The sequence below is a fragment of the Cervus elaphus genome, chromosome 33 (assembly GCF_910594005.1).
Source record: "Cervus elaphus chromosome 33, mCerEla1.1, whole genome shotgun sequence".
NCBI classification, from domain to species: domain Eukaryota; kingdom Metazoa; phylum Chordata; class Mammalia; order Artiodactyla; family Cervidae; genus Cervus; species Cervus elaphus.
The window spans coordinates 62,997,056-63,012,645 of NC_057847.1; the positions used below are offsets into that span (position 1 = coordinate 62,997,056).

The window sequence follows — 15,590 nt, forward strand, 5'->3', positions numbered from 1 at the left end:
CTCCTTCCTCTCTAACAGGTCACCAATAATCCCTTTGAGTAGGGCTCCTTTTAGTGAAAAAAAGTACATTTAAGAATTACTATTGGCACTTCCTTGGTGGTCCAGTGGTAAGGAATCTGCCTTCCAATGCAGGGGATGATGGTTTGATCCCTGGTCAGGAAACTAAGATCCCATATGCCATGGGGCAACTAAACCCATGCACCACAACTAAGACCCGATGTAACCAAAAAAAGTTAAAAAGAATTTTTTAAAAAATTACTGTTAAACTTACATCAACACCGATCTACATTTCAACGAACAAAAAAAAAGAAAAGAAAACCACAGGAAAACTCCATCCAGAAAAAAACAAGAAATGAGACCAGTTGATGATTCTTGGGCATGGTTTAGCCTTTCAACGAGAAGAAGCTGTTATGAATACCATACCAATTTAGACAATTAAAAGTAAGAAGAGCTAACTTTCCTTTTTTTTTTTTTTATAAAGAAAGATATAATAGCTGCATCTTGATGAACTCTGGGATATTCACTCTATCGGTATACATTAAATGTGGCAGCATTTCAAGCAAACAGGGAGCCCCTGGCCCTCTCCTCAGCAGTGGTAAAAAGACTACACTTTGGGAGTGAGAAGCAAAGCTTATGTGTCTGTCCTTGTGCACACACATGATGCAATTATCCATGCTTGGGAATAAATCTGTAAACATGATTCCAGAGTTCAACAGTATCCAAAGAACCTGGGTATATAATCCAAAGCAGTGAGTACTAATTAATTATAGTGAGCCCTAACTGGACCAAGTCTGCAAAGAGAAGCAGGGTTGTTAGGCTGCAGCATGGGTTATCAGACTACGGGCTGCTAACTGCTACGGTACTGCTGAGTTATAGCGAGAGACTCTTACATCCACCTGCATCCAAAGCACTATTACTGATCTTTTTTGAACTTAATAAGAAAGTTTCTTAACAACTGGGAAAGTTGAGAACCTAACCTTGGAGGCAAGCAGTAGTGCCCATCGTGCCAATCTCAGTAACAGAGAAAACATCCCGCCAAGGCCTACAGATTTGACCGTTTCCTTGCCTGTGACAGGTATCTTCCTAACAGACCATCTATCCAACCAAACTCACCTTAATCTGAAGCCCTGCTTAACCAACAGCCTTCTAATTACAACTGGACTAGTCCATGCAGATTAACCTGAAGAGAATACACTATTCATGCTGACAGGAGCAGAACTCAACTCTCACAGTAACCGACATTCACATATTCAGTCTCCATAAACTTCATTAACATATGTGACCTGAGTATTTGCTTTACTTTATGTGAGCCTACAAAAACAAACTCTTGGGTTTTCAAAACTGAGGTCTCCTAAACACTAGAGCTGTGCAAAGCCATTGACAAAAACGTGCTGTGAGGTCTCGTGACAGTACCAATCTTACATCTAACTCATCCTCTTTCTAATAATGGGAACATGTAAGATAACAAAGAGTTACACACATATCCTAGATCAGTATTCCAAAGAAACGGCTGAGTTTACAAAGGAAGAAAATCTAGTGTTCTATTTACTTAAATAACAAGTGTCTAGCTCAGGGCGAATAGAAGTTGTACCGGAGAGCATTCCGGATAAAGTAAGATGCAAGAGTGATATGTGAATCTCAAATTAGTTAAGAAAGCTTTAAGCTCATTGCAGCACTATGTACAATAGGCAAGATATGGAAACAGCCCAAGTGTCCATCAATGGATGAACAGATAAAAAAGCTGTAGCATGCATATACAATAGAGTATTATTTAGCCATAAAAAAAATGGAAGTCTTGCCATTTGCAACCACATGGATGAACCTTGATGGTATTAAGCTAAGTTAAATAAGTCAGAGAGAGCAAGACAAATACAGTAGTCCCCTCTTACTCATGGGAGGTACATTCCAAGACCTCTAGGGGATGTCTGAAACAGTAGACAGTAGCAAACTTTATATACACTATCTTTTTTCCTATACATACCTTTGATAAAGTTTAATTTATAGAGACAGTAAGAGATGAACAACCATAACTAATAACAGAACAATTAAAACAATACATTGTAATAAAATTTATGTGACTGTGGTTTTTCTCCTTAATTAACTTCACCTCTGCTGAAAAGCAGCATTAGCTCCTTTGCAGTAGACAGCCTCTCCAGTAACGTCTTCATTTTTCAGTCCAAACCCATTCCAGAATCTGTGTAACCTTCCTAACTTGCAGTAAATGATGTGGTTCACTCATTTCCCTTGCTGAAGTGTTGCTATAAGCTCAGTGCTTTCTGGCACAACACACTGTTGTCAATCACTTCTCACCCCAAAATTCAAAGTGTTTTCCATCTTAACTAAGTACTTATCATGTGGCCATAATTTTTCAGTCTGAGATGTGACAGCAAAACTAGCACAAATTTCTTTTCCCTACTTTGCGACTTCACAGAGAGAAGGTTCATCCTTACTGTAGACCTTAGCAACCTCAGACAAACCTATAGCTTAGCAAACCTTAGCAAACCTATAGTTTGTTTGTTTTTTTCCCTTTCAAGTCAAGAACTTTTACCGTTTTCACTTAAAGGAAGTACTTTTTGGCAAATCCAAATTGCCAGCAACACTACTCTTGTGCTTTGAGGCCATGATATATAAGGGTTACTTGAACATAAGCACTGTGATACTACGGGGCAAGTTGACTTGATAACCAAGACAGAAACTAAGTGACTCATTGGTGGGATACACCAGACAAAGGGGAGATTCACATCCAGAGGGGGACGGAGGAGGACAAGACAATACTTCATCTCTCTACTAAGAATGGCACACAATTTAAAATTTATGAATTGTTTACTTCTGGAACTTTCCATTTAATGCTTTCAGATGTTGGCTGACTGCAGGTAATTATAACCAGGGAAAGAGAGAACTCAAAAGCTAAGAGGGAACTACTGCACTGTATGATCTCACTTAAATAATATGCAAAAATCTATAACCAAACCCAAAACAAAAGCTAACACCATAGATATAGAAAACAGATTTGGTAGTTGCCAGAGTGGCGGTGGTGGGGATGAGTGAGGGGATGAGTGAGGGAATTAAAAGTGACAGAACTCCCGTGATAAAGTAAGCATGTCGTGGGGACATAATGTACAGCCGGGTGACTATAGTTACTAATACTCTATACTAATACTCTATTTGAAAACTGCTGAGAGTAAAACCTTAAAAGTTCTCTTGAAAATATAAAAATTTTTTTGTGAATGTGTGTGGTGATAGGGGTTTCCTTGGTGGCTTAGTGTAGGAGAATCCGACTGCCAGTGTAGGAACTGCGAGTTCGATCCCTGGGTTGGAAAGATCCCCTGGAGGAGGAAATGGCAACCCACTCCAGTATTCTTGCCTGGGAAATCCATGGACAAAGGAACCCAGCAGGCTGTAGCCATGTAGGCTACATGTATGTAGTACATGTAGGCATGTAGTCCATGGGGTCACAAAGACTTGGACAAGACTGAGTGACTAAGCATGCATGGTGATGGATGTTAATTAGACTCACTGTGGTGATCATTTTACAAATATTGAATCATTATGTTATGTATAATGACTGTATATAATCATTATCTACAATATAATGTAGTATGCAAATTATACCTCAATAAAAAAGGAAAGTTTAAATTTTATTAAATATATATCTGCATTTAAGTCTCAAACATATTTTTTATTGCACAAGGCAGTAATTTAGACAATTATTATTACTGAGGCTGCAAAGAGCCTTCAGTTAGCTCGGTGTAGTAATGGTTATTATTAAAGGTTATTACTTATTTTGCAAATAAAGAAAAATATGAACATACCTGTGAAAAACAGCCCAAGAAATAAATAAGTACTTCACAGAAAAGAAGTTAAAGATTTTTTGATTAAAGAAAAGCAATTTTTAAAAAACAGCACTTTCCGCTAGCAATGATAAAAGAGAACTCTGCCTCTACTGCGTGAATGCAGGGCCCAGACAAACAGACATTCTTATACACTGTTTGTGGGAGTGAAAAATGGCCCAAACTCGTTGGAGGCCAATTTAGCAGTGTGTATCATCAAAAGCCCCACCTTTGATCCAGTAAGACCATTTAGATGATCTTAATCTAAAGAAAGAATTACAATGTAAATGGATGGTGCTGTGTAAAAGTGAAAAATTGTGAACACTACAGGACTGGCTAACTAAATGAAAATACATTCAATAAGCTGCAGAAACTCATTTGTTGGCAGCCAAGGTGATGATCATTTCAGGGTAAAAGGAAAAAAAAAAACTAGTTCCTGAAATAGTATGTACAATATGATCTGGTTTATTTGTAAAAAAAAAAAAAGGAATGACTTACTTTCTCTGTGTGATAGTAACTTACTTACTCGTGGCTAGTTTTCATAGTTTTGTTTATATTTTCTTATTTGTCTTCTGTTAATGTATATTACATATTTATTTATAAAAATATCAACAAAAATCTATGTGCTCAGATTTATACTTAGGGAAATGTGACTCTCAGATCTATCTTACAGCTCTCTTATTTCTAACACTGCTCATAGTAAGCAACTGCTCACAACTAACTTACTGCCTACGTAGAAATACAAAATACATAGGATAATACAGAATAAAGAGCCAAATTTGTAGCAAGTACTTCAAATTACTTTAAGGCTAATATTGTGTGGCTAGCTTATTTTTAATGATTGGTCTTGTTTTCCCTGTATCAGGGTTTCAAAAGTATTCCACTGGGCTTTGGGTACTTTCCCACTCGGCCTCAAAAACAGTAATGACTGACATATATTGAGTGCTGAAAAGGTACCTGTTATGATTTTATTATCAACTACCTTGCCAAAAACTTATGACTGTTAAAGAAGAACCAAAGAGTATGCACATTATAAAATCACTCTCACTAAAAGGCAGGCAGACACTAACCATCAAAACAGCTACCAGAGATACTTGACTGAGGAACATATTTGGGTGTGAGTGTTACAGCAGCAAAGGCAAAAGGGAAACAGAGGCATGCAGTTCTCATTCTTAGAAAATGAGAAAATGTACCAAATCTTTCAGAACAGAGAGACTGTTTCTTTAAATTAAAAGGTAATTCTTGTATTTGCTTTTGCAGCTCATAAGCAAAAATGAGATTATATGGCCCTTGTCCAAGGATGACACACACATTCATGAATTATTATTCCCCATCCTAAGGATTTCAGAATGTCCAAATATCTTATAGACTACTTGCTATTGTAAGAGATAAATGAAGGAATCAGGTTGCTATCAGTCAAACAAAATGGAACACTTTAACACAAGACATTTCTGACAATCATTGTCAAAAGTCAATGATCAATAAGGTAATCATGTAATTTTTTTTCTCCAAACTGGGCAGAGTAGGAGGGGTATGTTATTTTGTTATGCAACAGGTGTAAATTGGTATATGTGGTCACTCTAGTTATCAACCTAACAGCAAATAGTAAAGGTAGAAAGTAAAAGAAGAAAAAGCTCATTTATTTCCACCAGAAATTAAATGAAATGAACATGAACACCTACTGAAGTTGAAACAGGACGTCTACCTTTCCTATAGTTGAGTCTGTCCTGGGCAAACAAGGTTAGTTTATTCACAACAAATGGCTTTACAAAGATATCTGCTGAAAATACAGGAATAAGGCAAGGATAAGAAGGTGAATGCACCTAACCAGGAAATGGCTACCCACGCCAGTATTCTTTCCTGGGAAATCCCACGGAGAGGCGCCTGGCAGGCTACAGTCCATGGGGTAGCAAAGTCAGACTGACTGAGTGACTAAACCACAGCACCTAGCCAACTTAAAATTAGTTCAACTGTTCAGGTTTTCACGAACCTGAAACTGTAAATAAATCTGAAATGAAAAGTTTTATAAAACTGAGAAGATAAAAATTTTCAAAAGTTTAGGTACTGATAAGTGATCTCCCCATTTTCAACGAATGATGTTAACGACTGGTAAAAGTGGTATCATTCCCCCGGGAAATCATTACAAAAAAAGCAATTAAAAAATACATGACCACTTATTACAATTTTATAAAACTTGACAACAAATAAGAACCTACTGTATAGCAGAGGGAGCTCTACTCAATGCTCTGTAGTGACCTAGATGGGAAGAAATCCAGAAAAGAGGAGAGGGAGGAAATGACAACCCACTCCAGTATTCTTGCCTGGGAAATTACATGGACAGAGGAGCCTGGTGGGCTACAGTCCATGGGGACACAAAGAATCTGGCAAGACTAAGTCACTAACAACAACAACAATGTATATGGACAGCTGCTCCACTTTGCTATACGGTAGAAAGTAAGACAACATTGTAAAGCAACTAAACTGGACTCCAACAGAAGTTAATTTAAAAAAAGATAACCAACTACTGTGAACTAGCACAGACAGAGTAAATCATGTAATACTAAACCGCGTATCTTTTTTGATAGTTACTAAATAGTTAATATACTACAGACTCTATGAGTTACGATTTCAAATAAGTTATCGGCCAAACAAATGTTCTATGGAAGCTCTGAGGTCCATGCTCAAATACACACAAGAAAATGCTGGCTAGAAAGGTCAAATGCAAAGCAAACATTCACTTTTTGGAGTAAGTACTTAAAATGCATGTATTAAAAAATGATCCTTTTGGCCAACCCAATAGTTTACATAACTTTTATTATTTTGAGTCTGTTTCTTTTTTTATTACTTAATATACGACTCTGTTTTCTTCTAAGTTAACAGATCAGGGGAGACCTAAAGCTATTTTCGGACAATAAAAAGCTTTCATAAAGTGTAAATTTATCCACAGGTAGAAGGAGAATCAATAGATAAAATGGAATCAGGACTCTGGCTCACTAAAAAGAGAACAGTTTCTCACACATGGAGTTGTTCAAGAATGGAACAGGCCATTTCACAGAATTTGTAGTACACCGACTTCTGACATCAGAAGCATTCTTCAGGAATCTGGTGTGGTTAAGGAGCTGGATGAGATCACAGGTGTATAAGTCAGGCATGCTGTGATAATTAGCACCTACAACCTACTGGGTTAATACAAAAATTTTTGTCTGGCACCACATATTTGATACCAGTCAGGTGACTCTCTAGTAGACAGTAAACCAGGGCCCACAGGTTGTTTTCACATGTCCTTTGCGCTATAAATGGCTTTTTCATTGTAAAGATTTGTGAAAACAATATAAAACACAACAAAAGAACATGTGACAGAAATGATACGTGATTTGCAAAGCCACATAAAACATTATCATCTGCCTTTCACGCAGTGCTTCAGAGATTTGGCTACTTCCACCTCGTGGCTCCTTCCTTCTCAATAGCTCTGCCATCTCAACAAGTAGTCTCCACTATGGTCTCTTCTGGTCACGCTCCAGAATGAGTCATGCGGCACCACCTAACCACAACAGGGCTGGGGAGTGTGCTGATCCAGATGCCCAAGGGAGCAGAACACCAACATGGGAAAGCATGGTAAGTCTCCACCACTGCTCGTATTATTTTATTCTAACTCTGAGAGTCTATGATTCTAAATATTTCAACTGTAATTTCCATTTTTAGTATATCTCATAATGAAATGCTTTTAAAATTGATTTAGAAAGAAATGTTTCAAAATATCACAGCTGGTGGTAGAGCAAAAATGCTTTATATTTGAGATAGAACTAAAAGGAAACTAAATATCATATGTAGCATGTGTGGATTAAATTTCTTCAGTTTGCATAGATTTCACATTTTAGCATGCTTCAATGGTACTAATGAATCATAACAACCTGAAATTTTAAACATTACATGATTGGAACAGAAGAATTGATAGGTCTTGCAGAAAAATATATACGTGTACTGACTTTGTAAATGAAAATAAAGTAAGTTCTATGCCATCACTGAGAGAAAACTTGGTAATTTGGTCATTTCAAAATCTCAACACTTCTCATTGAATTCATTTAGTTAGTATGAAACAGCTGCAAGCTAAATTATACATGATGATAGTGAAATATTTTATAGATTGTTTAGCCATATCTACTGGGCATACTAAAAGACATAAATTAGGGTAGCTCTTTCCCCTTTAATCTAGCAAGTGAATGTTGTATTACATGGTAAGACTTCATTTATACAAACTCACCAAGCTTTATAAAATTAGTTCCCAGTTCAAAACCAGTTTAATTGTACCAGAATATGCTGTTACACTAGGAAGACAGAAACACAATTTTAACAGTCTACACCTCACAAGCAAAGCACAAAAAATAGGGCACAAAATATTAACAATCAACAGTCAGTATGCAAAAATGAGGGAGAAAGTATGAGAAATTAAATAAGAGGATGTACTGAAATATTTAAACTAAACAAAGTTGACCAATATTACCATGAGAAAGCTAAAAACCTGAAAACGATTTCAGCTGCACATTTAAAAAGGATTAAAGGGTTCTGTCAGGGCATACTACAAGTATTTATTGGAATAAATCTTTCAAATTATTATTAATAAGACATAATGAACTACAAAACAATTGTTTAAAATATTAAATTGCAGAGTTGATGGGGAAAAAATTACAAAAATCAAAGAAATCTGAAGAAATGAAAAATGAACCCAGTGATTTTTTTCAATATCTCAAAACACTGTAGGGGACAAAATATAAACTGATACTAAGGGATGAAAAGAAGGAGGACAGCTAACATACCCTGTAAAATCGTCAACACCAGTGATAAAGACATTTTGGTTTTCAAGTTTCATTGAACAAATGATTTTAAAATGGAAGTAGATTCAAAAGTAGTAACCTCTTAAGTTTTGTGTAATTGTATTTTGACATTTAGAGGATATTCTTAAAAAAAAATTCTGCTAAACATGCCTAGTAGGAAGGCCATAGGTATTACTAGCAAATAACTTGAAAATATTTAAAAACATGATTATCATTTTAGAGATTTTAAAATACATTTATTCACGTTAAAAATGAAAAATGCCAACCAAAACACCATGAGGCATGTTCAGGGACCCTCGTTTGATAAAAATTAAAATTTCCCTATCTCTCTTGGCAACCAATTCCAAGAACCAATTCCAATTCACAATACTTAGTATCAAAATGTTCTTCCCGAAATGTCCCCAAGCTACACTGTAACTCCATTTCCTGTAGTCAGTGAACAATAATGTATACATTATGAATAAATAGCCCAAGTGTTACAGCTAAAATACCTTCAATGAGAAATTTTAATTGCTGGGACTACTGGCCCTCAATTTCTTTGGCTTCCATTCCAAGGGTGGTGAAAGGGTGGGGACCATAAAGACGATAATGACTAACACTTGAGCATGGCATGCCAGGTGCTACGGTCTAAATGTTTGGTTCCCCTCAATCCTTATGTTGAAATCCTAATCTAATGAGACGGTGTTAGGAGGTAGGGCCTCTGGAAGGTGCTTAGGCCATAAGGTCATTAATTTGCGGAGCCCTCACGAATGGAAATGGAGCTTTTATAAATAAGAACCCCTCAGAATTCCTCAGTCCTTCTTCCCTGCAAGAAGTCCACAATCTGCAACCCAGAAGACAGCCTTCACCAGAACCCAATCAGGCTGGCTCTCATATCTTGTACTCTAGCCTCCAAATCTGTGAGCAGTACATTTCTGCTATTTACAAGTCACCAGTCTATGGGCTTCCCTGGTAGCTCGGATGGTCAAGAATCCATCTGTAATGCAGGAGATGTGGGTTCGATCCCTGGGTTGGGAAGGTTCCCTGGAGAAGGGACAGGCTACCTACTCCAGTATTGTTGGGCTTCCCTTGCGGCTCAGCTGGTAGAGAATCCACCTGCAATGTGGGAGGCCTGAGTTCAATCCCTGGGTTGGGAAGATTCTCTGGAGAAGGTATAGGCTACCCACTCCAGTATTTTTGCCTGGAGAACTCTATGGACAGAGGAGCCTGGTGGTTTACAGTCCATGGAGTCGCAAAGAGCTGGACAAAACTGAGTGACTTTCACCTTTCATAGCCTACGTTATTTTGTTGTAGCAGCTCAAACTAAGATAGTGAGTGCCAACACACATAAATGAAGTCATTTAATCTCAAAATAGCCCATTAAGCTAGGTATGTATTTCCCCCATTATACAGATGGGGAAAATAAAGGCAAGGAGGGTTTTGCAAAATGCCTAATGCCTTAAAGCTATCAAATAAGAGGGGGCAGAATACTATTCAAGGTATTCCAAGACTAGTGAGCTGTGCTGCCTAATAAGATAGCTACTAGCCCATGTAGCTATTTAAATTTAATTAATATTAAATAAAATTCAGTTCTTCAGTTACACGGCCACATCTCACGAGCTCAGCAGCTACATATGTCTAGGGGCTACCATGTTGGACAGTGCGGATAGGGAACATTTCCACTGTTGTACAAAGTTCTATTGGATACTACTGATCTGTCTGCAATCTTAGCCACTACACAGTATTCCTTTCTTGTATGTGAAAAGTGATGTGTGCTTAGAGAACTGGCATTACATGTGAACCAATTAATCTATAACTCAATATTTCCAGTGTTTTGTTATTCCTCTCCACCCCAACTTACTATCATTATTGAAATCTACCATTTTGAATCTCTTAAAAATGTGTACCTCTCCAGCACTTTAGACTCCAGGCTTCAATCTGAAGAAATATAGTATTTTAAAATGTATTTTAAATGTTTATGTATTTAATTTAATGCTTATGTACTAAATGCTAATGTATTTTAAAAGCTTATATCAAAATTTAAGACTGTTTTGTTGTTTTTATTCACTAAGTCATGTCTGACTTTTCTGCAACCCCATAGACTGTTGGACTATAGTTTGCCAGACTCTTCTATCCAAGGAATACTCCAGGCAAGAATACTGGAATGGGTAACCATTCCTTTCTCCAGGGATTCTTTCCAGCTCAGGAATCCAAAGAGCATTTCCTGCACTACAGGCAGATTCTTTACCACTGAGCTATGAGGGAAGCCCATTCCTTCATTTATGGGTCCATTATTTTATTCAGTGAATGATGACTATATACAGACTGGCTTCTGTTATTTCTGTCTATTGAAGGCCCAGTTCCAATATTTCTTCTGGATTGGTATCACTCACCAGTGGCCTTGCCCTGTACTTGACTCAACCTCCACTTACAGCCCCAGGGGTGTGTATATGACGTAGGCATATACTATATACATCACAACCAATATTGGACATTTTCAGGGTTGAACTTGTGACTTAAGGTGAGTCATTCAGAAACGAGCCATAAGATCTTCCTTGTCACCAATCACCAGCTCATTCCTATAGACATCAAGAAATCTAAAGATTAAGTAAGCCGGGATTTACAGGCAATGAATTTTTTCCGGCAACATGGATGAAGCTGTCCACAGGACGCCTGCAGAGAGGACCTTAAGAGTCAGATTATACCATCTGAGGTCTGGACCTAGCATGTGAGTTAGGAAGTTCTACTTTTGTTGAGTTAGCATGTTCTGGATTTCTTCTGCTTATAATTAAAGGAATAAGGGAAGACTAAAGAAAGATCAGACTGTAAAGACCCCTGGAACTGTCTGGGAAGGAGAATAAGATACTAATGACATACTTAAAGATGCATATTTAAAACCAGTAATTACTACAAGAAACAAAATAAAGTGCATAATTTCCCCATTAGAAAAGTAAATGCAAAAAAAAAAAAAAAAACAAAGAAAGAAGCAAACTCAACAACAAAATATTATCTTAAGATAACTGTATTGATAATTACCACAGTAGAACAGGGGCACCAAAGGGCACTTGTCCTAGACTCCTAGCCCTGGGTCTCTAAACTAGAGTTAAGTCAGGGCTTAAGTCACTGACTAAGAAAGAAAAAAGGCTGAATGAAATAAGACAGAGTAAGACAATTATCACAGAATATTGCTTAGATGTGAAATCTAAAAAAAAATGGTACAAATGAACTTATTTACAAAACAGAAATAGAATCACAGATGTAGAAAACAAACCTGTGGTTACCAGGGGACAGGAAAGGGAGGGGTAAACTGGGACGGACATAAACAGGGCAGGGTTGGTTCCCCAGGAGGGCCTGCTCCAGACCTCTCTCCTTGGCTTACAGATGGGTCTCCAAATTTCCCCTTTCTATAGGGATACTAGTTGTACTGAATAAAGGGCTCACTCTAATCTAGCATGACCTGATCTTAACTAATGATATCTGCAATGACCCTATTTACAAGTAAGGTTATGTTCTGAGGTACTGCGGGTAAGACATCAACTTTGGGGGGGAGGGCACAATTCATCCTATAATAATATTGTAAGAATTTATGACTTAAAAACGGTGATGTTAGGGACTTCCCTGGTGGATCAGTGGTAAAGAATCTGCCCAACAATGCACGAGATTCAAGTTCGATCCCTGATCCAGGAAGATCCCACATGCCACGGAGCAACTCAGTCCACTGGCCACAACTACTGAGCCTGTGCTCTAGAGCCAGGGAGCCGCAGCCATTGAGCCCACGCGCCTCGACTACTGAAGCTCAGTGCCCTCGAGCCTGTGGTCCACAACGAGAGGCCACTGGGATGAGAAGCCGGCACAATGCAAGGAAGAGGAGACCCCGCTCGCTGCAACTAAAGAAACTGTGCGGCAGTGAAGACCCAGCACAGTCAAATATAAATAAATTTTTTAAATTATTAAAAAAAAAAAAGATGATGTTGGAGGAAAGGTCTTAAAGAATCTAACATTTTAGACTCTTTAAAAATAAATCTTGCTCTGTCAAAATGTCTTTTCCATGGTCTATGATTTCTACTGATACTGCCATGATCATTTTCCAGTAATAATAGAAGCCTGGGATTTTACTGTGATCACCGGGCTTGGTTCATAAACTGTTCCTGTCCATGCAATCAAAGGAAGTTAATACAATAAGTAGAGGTTTTCTTAAAAAAAAAAAAAGTCTCAAAAAAAAGTTATTTCTATATTTCAAAAGTTATTGGCAGTTCATCAGCTTTCAACTTTTTCATGTGCCTTATTTCTCATTGTACGTTGAAAGTGTTAGTTGCTCAGTCATGTCTGACCCTTTGTGACTCTATGGACTGCAGCTGGCCAGGCTCCTCTGTCCACAGAGTTCTCCAGGCAGGAATACTGGAGTGGGTTGCCATTCCCTTCTCTAGGAGATTCTCCTGACCCAGGGATTGAACCCAGGTCTCCTGCACTGCAAGCAGACTCCTTACCATCTGAGCCACCAGGGAAGCCCATTGTATGTTGGTGAACATTAATTTTTCTCAACTACAAAAGCTTTACTTACAGCATGTTAAAGACAAAGTTTTGAAGGCCAGAAACAAAATCGAAAAGGTTTTTCTTTTCTCATTTATTTTTATTAGTTGGAGGCTAATTACTTTACAATATTGTAGTGGTTTTTGCCACACATTGACATGAATCAGCCATGGATTTACATGTGTTCCCCATCCCGATCCCCCCTCCCACCTCCCTCTCCATCCCATCCCTCTGGGTCTTCCCAGTGCACCAGGCCCGAGCACTTGTCTCATGTATCCAACCTGGGCTGGTGATCTGTTTCACCCTTGATAATATACATGTTTCAATGCTATTCTCTCAGAACATCCCACCCTTGCCTTCTCCCACAGAGTCCCAAAGTCTGCTCTGTACATCTGTGTCTTTTTCTGTTTTGCATATAGGGTTATCGTTACCATCTTTTTAAATTCCATATATATGCATTAGTTATACTGTATTGGTCTTTATCTTTCTGGCTTACTTCACTCTGTATAATGGGCTCCAGTTTCATCCATCTCATTAGAACTGATTCAAATGAATTCTTTTTAATGGCTGAGTAATATTCCATGGTGTATATGTACCACAGCTTCCTTATCCATTCGTCTGCTGATGGGCATCTAGGTTGCTTCCATGTCCTGGCAATTATAAACAGTGCTGCAATGAACACTGGGGTGCACGTGTCTCTTTCGGATCTGGTTTCCTCAGTGTGTATGCCCAGCAGTGGGATTGCTGGGTCATATGGCAGTTCTATTTCCAGTTTTTTAAGGAATCTCCACACTGTTCTCCATAGTGGCTGTACTAGTTTGCATTCCCACCAACAGTGTAAGAGGGTTCCCTTTTCTCCACACCCTCTCCAGCATTTATTGCTTGTAGACTTTTGGATAGCAGCCATCCTGACTGGCATGTAATGGTACCTTGTTGTGGTTTTGATTTGCATTTCTCTGATACTGAGTGATGTTGAGCATCTTTTCATGTGTTTGTTAGCCATCTGTATGTCTTCTTTGGAGAAATGTCTGTTTAGTTCTTTGGCCCATTTTTTGATTGGGTCATTTATTTTTCTGGAATTGAGCTGCAGGAGCTGCTTGTGTATTTTTGAGATTAAAAAAATATGGAACGCTTCACGAATTTGCGTGTCATCCTTGCGCAGGGGCCATGCTAATCTTCTCTGTTATCGTTTCAATTTTAGTGTATGTGCTGCCGAAGTGAGCACTGAAAAGGTTTTTAAAAATATACTGAATTTATCCCAGATGTACAGACTTAGATAATTACAAAATAGCCAACTGACACAGGTATCTAAATTTCAGTATCAGCATTTCTTAGATGCTTTGCATTTTAACCTTAATATGACTAAGTGGTAAACGTGAAAAGTTCAAATTATAAAAGTTTATAATGCTTCTTAAATATCTATTAAGGCAGAATTTTAATTGAGGATAAAAAACCTTGTAATTATACTCTTAGATTGATTTATTAAGAACTGACTGAACACTAGCTAATCTGAAAACCACATATAATGTGTATTTTTTCATGTCCAATGTAAACCTCTGGAAACAGCTTGAAGCTACATAGTATTTAATTTTACTATGATAAACAGCTTCAATTGTTGCTAAGAAAAAATATGCCTCATTATTACTTTATTAAGGGCCCAATACATTTTGTGTCATTAAATAATAATAAAGTCTCATTTTCAAAAAGAATTATTTAAAACTGAAGCCCAAGAAAGCTATGATAAAAAAACACACCTCTAACACAACAATCAAAAAACCAAACAACTGTGCTAAAAAATGGGAAAAGGATCAGAAATTTCTCCAAATTAAATACACAAACGGCTAAAGAAGCACATGCAAAGATGCTCAGCCTCAATGATCACTAGGAAAATACAAACAAGAAAGAGATAACATCTAATCCTTATTATGATTCCTACTATTAAGAGAGCAGAAAATAACAGAGTTGGTGTGAATGTGGAGAAACTAGAACCCCTGTGCATTGTTGGTGGAAATGTAAAATGGTACAGGCACCGTTTATAGTATGGTTATTCCACAAAAACTTAAAAATTTAATTACAGGCATACCTCAGTCATACTGCAGTTTCATATCCACACAACTACACAAAGCGAGTCAAAAAGACCTTTTGGTTGCCCAGAGCGCAAGTCATACTTACAGGATACCACAGTCTAGCAGGACTTTGCTAGCGGCTCAGTATTAAAGTTTCTGCCTGCAATGCAGGAGATGCAGGCTGGATACCTGGGTAGGGGAGATCCCTTGTGGAAGGAAATGGCAACCCACTCCGGTATTCTTGCCAGAAAAACCCATGGACAGAGGAGCCTGGCAGGCTACAGTTCAAAGAGTCCCATAAGAGTCAGACACAACTTAGCAACTAAAACAACAGTAACAAATAGTCAATTAAG

At 37.9% G+C, this 15,590-nt stretch overlaps 1 protein-coding gene and 1 non-coding gene across 10 annotated transcripts in view; both read right to left on the reverse strand.

Moving 5' to 3' along the window:
• The window catches only part of R3HDM1 (R3H domain containing 1), a 154,861-nt gene that overhangs the window by 118,436 nt on the left and 20,835 nt on the right, over positions 1-15,590 (reverse strand). The gene's annotated exons all lie outside the window — the stretch shown is intronic.
• Positions 14,289-14,396, reverse strand: LOC122688833. The gene has a single exon (XR_006339578.1). It is a non-coding gene; the product is annotated as a U6 spliceosomal RNA (small nuclear RNA).